Source organism: Sceloporus occidentalis, unplaced genomic scaffold (genome assembly GCF_023333645.1).
Source record: "Sceloporus occidentalis isolate IW3139 unplaced genomic scaffold, rSceOcc1.0.p SCAF_323, whole genome shotgun sequence".
Classification (NCBI taxonomy): domain Eukaryota; kingdom Metazoa; phylum Chordata; class Lepidosauria; order Squamata; family Phrynosomatidae; genus Sceloporus; species Sceloporus occidentalis.
Genome location: NW_028317303.1, coordinates 456,551 through 460,148, shown reverse-complemented (window position 1 = coordinate 460,148; position 3,598 = coordinate 456,551).

Sequence of the window (3,598 nt, the reverse complement as noted above, 5' to 3'; positions counted from 1 at the left end):
GGATAATTCCTTGCGCAATACAATTAAACGCTGAAAGGCGACATCCGACAAACTCTCCTTGTGGGCACATTCCAAGGACGCTATTTCCTGATATAATTTCGCAAGAATAGCCGCATGGGCCCTCTTTTTCTATAAAAATATATTCACGAAGGTATACATGAGGCCAGCTATGGTGCCCTTAACAAAGACGTATCTACCATTCTGGTCAGTTAAGCAGGCCTTCTCAAGAAAGGGAGTATGTTTATCAAAGAGAATGGCCGTGCCTTTGGACTTGGTGGCGGCATTGTTGCTAGAAAAACTATCGGGTAGTCCCTATTCAGTAACCGGGGTGACCGGGAGGCCTTAAAATGGGTTTCCTGGAGAAACACAATGGAGGCTTTATAGTGTCTCAGATCCCTCAACAAATGGGAACGCTTTTCAGGGATATTCAAACCCTTCACATTAAAGGAAATAACAGTGAGGTCCCTGGGTAGGAAGCGAGGCTGCCGCATCGACACAGACGCCATAGGGAACTAAGAGAGAAAAGAGAAAAAGGAAAGAAATAAAAAAAAATAAATAAATAAAAAAAAAAAAAAAGGGGGGGGAGAAAGGGGAAAAGGGTAGAGGTAGGAGGAAGGAAGTGTGGGGGAGAAAAGAGAAGAGAGGGGGGAAGAAAACATGTGGAGCGTCTATTGGGTAATGGAACGTGCCACCCCAATATATTAAGGCACTCCCGATGAAGGGGCAAGGGCCAACCGCCCAAGAGGGAGTACGTGGAACCGGAACTCGAGAGGAACCAGTAGGTAAAGAACAATAACTCGGGCGCCGCCACACCCCAGCCCGGAGTAGCATACAGGTCCCGCAAAAACAGAGCACAGGAGAAAACAGAACGACTTCATAAGAACAAAATAAACATAAACATCAGTGACCGATTGCAGTATTTACCATGTTAAAACAAATCAAAGACCAAAGCAATCAGAGATACATAGTAACGATTGAATGACAGAGCGCAATGCGTCGAGTGGAGTAGGAACCAGCAATATGTGTGAGAGCGTCCCCCATAATGCGAGCATCTGCGGGGGGGGGGAGAAAAAAAAACAAACAAAAAAAAAACCCCTTGTGCGGAGCTGGGAATATATTGTATAGAAATAGCAGCAACTGCCATTAGCTGCTTAATCAAATGGCCCACTCATCTATTAGGAAGCGCCGCGGGCCGCCAAAAGTCTGGCGAGCAGTAGCTCCTGCTGTGTGCAGTATAAGCTGGTAGACTGTGACTGTGAAGTAGCAGCACAGTAGTGCTAAATGCAGTATTAATGTAGTAATGGAATGTTTATTTAAATAATAAACGAATGGGTAAATAAAATAAACAAAGAAATAATAATAAAAATAATCGAAAATGTATATACACCCCATGTAGATAACAGTTGTGTGGGTAGAACAGCAGCAGTGTGCCTCCAGATGAGAGGAAGAGGAATAGTGACTACCGCGTGGCTCAGGCCATGAGCGCGGCATTAGACATAGAGCATCAGCAGATGGCCCCCATCCAACATCAGAGCAAACATTACGTGAGAGTACATGTAAAAATGTAAAAGATAAGTGTAATGTGTGAGAAACGGTAAGTGTCATGTATATAAAAAACAAATAAGCAAATGGGAAGAACCCAAACAAGAAAGTCAACGAAATGAACAATCCAAGAGCTAGCAAGTAAGCGTCTTGTGGTGGCTACATGAGACTACTCACTGCCCGGAACAGTCACTATTCTTCCCGCAGAAGTTCACTGCGAACTTCGGCGTCTTGGCGCGAAGTAGTAGGGAGAGGATCCGGTCGTAGTCCCCGAGGTCGAGACGCCTCACGACGGCGGTGACGCGGCAGATGATCCATCGGTCTCCCAGGTAGAGGAAGCTCCGGTAATCCCCAATCAGCGACGTGCAAGTCAGAAAGTCCGAGCGCCTCCAAGAACTCCGGTAGCTCATGATGATATCGGAGAGAGTGAACAATGTTATCGATGCGCACATTGAGACTGAAAGGGTAACCCCAGCTATAACGCAATTCCCGTCGCTGGAGCTCTCTCGTTAACGGTCGCAGTATCCGCCGGGTTTGTAGGGTCAGGTCAGAAACATCGTGGTAGAAAGATATCTCATGGCCGTCGTAGAGCCAGGAGCCTACCTCCCGCGCGCGTTTCATAATGGATTCCTTCAACTGGTAATCCACAAGGTGACATATGATATCCCGTGGAGGGGCCGACAGCGGGCCACGCGGTCGCAGGGCTCTGTGAGCTCTGTTAATGCCAACCACGGCATCACTGGGCCGATTGAGGAGCGAATTAAACAACGTGGTAAGAATCTGGAACACATCTTCACCCACCTGGGGCCGTGCTTCAGGTAGGCCTCGGACCCTGACGTTATGCCGTCTGCCCCTGTTATCGAGATCTTCAAGCCGGCGTCTGTAATCTGCCAGATACAGAGCGTGTTGTTTAGAGATTTTAGCCACCTGGGTGACATTTCGTGTCAGTCTCGTGGATTCTTGTTCCTGAGCGGTGATCCGCTTCTCCAGGCCCAGTAGGTCTGCTCGCAGGGACGCCACCTCCTCCTTCACCGCGTGCTTGAGCTCCGTGATGAGGGTGCTAAAATCCTCCCTCCACGGAGCGGAAGAGAAGAGTCGGTGCACGGACTCCCGACCTGGGAGATCCGCGGAGGTGATATCACCCCTACTCTGCCCGCTACCGTCAGTACCCGACGAGCTGGCCGGTGAAGAGGCCTCAGGGCCTTCAGGGAGTTGCGAGGTAAGGTCTCTCGGCGTCTGAAAAAAGTCTCGTAGCGACGCAGATGTAGACTTTCCCTTGCCTCTAGGAGTCTCTGAGTCGTCTGGTAGCTTTTTATTTCTGCCCATGGTGCAGGATGGCTAAAGATTGCTAATAAGGCCGGGTTTGTGGCAGAGCACCTCACTCAGGCGTCCATCTTCCTAGACGGCCGACCACGCCCCCCATAACTATTTCTTTTATTCTCATATTCTTTTTTGTTTAAGTCAGTTCGTCAGACTACTCTGTTGTTGCTATAGTACAATTTTTGCTTCAGTCTAAGAAAGGCTTTATTATGTTCTTCTATTCATTTCTCTTTAATATCAATTTGTACGTCTTTTATTTGCCTGTTCAAGATTAGGGAAGGGATTCTTTTGTTAATTTTTTTCCAATTGAGCGAGGCTTTCATGGTGCACCATAATATTGAGTCTGAAACTGTATCTGTATCATTTTATCTCAAAAAGTTGTTTGCCTGTATATTTAGTTCTGCTTTCTGTTTTTCTGAACTTAATAGAAATTCATTCATCATGCCACCATTTCGTCCTAAATTTATAATTTGGATTATTTCTAATCGAGAGAAATACTGGGGCATGGTCTGTCCATGCAATATTTCAAATTTGGGGAGATTGACAAAGCTGTAGTCTATTACTATCCGTAAAGAATGACTCTATTCTGGAATAAGAATGATGGACTGCAGAATAATAAGTAAAGTCTTTCTCCTTTGGGTTCTGAACTCTTCATATGTCGTATAAATCGTTATCGGACAGAAATCTTGTAAAGGGGGCAGATAGTTTGACTTTGGGATCTAATGTAGCTCCAGTA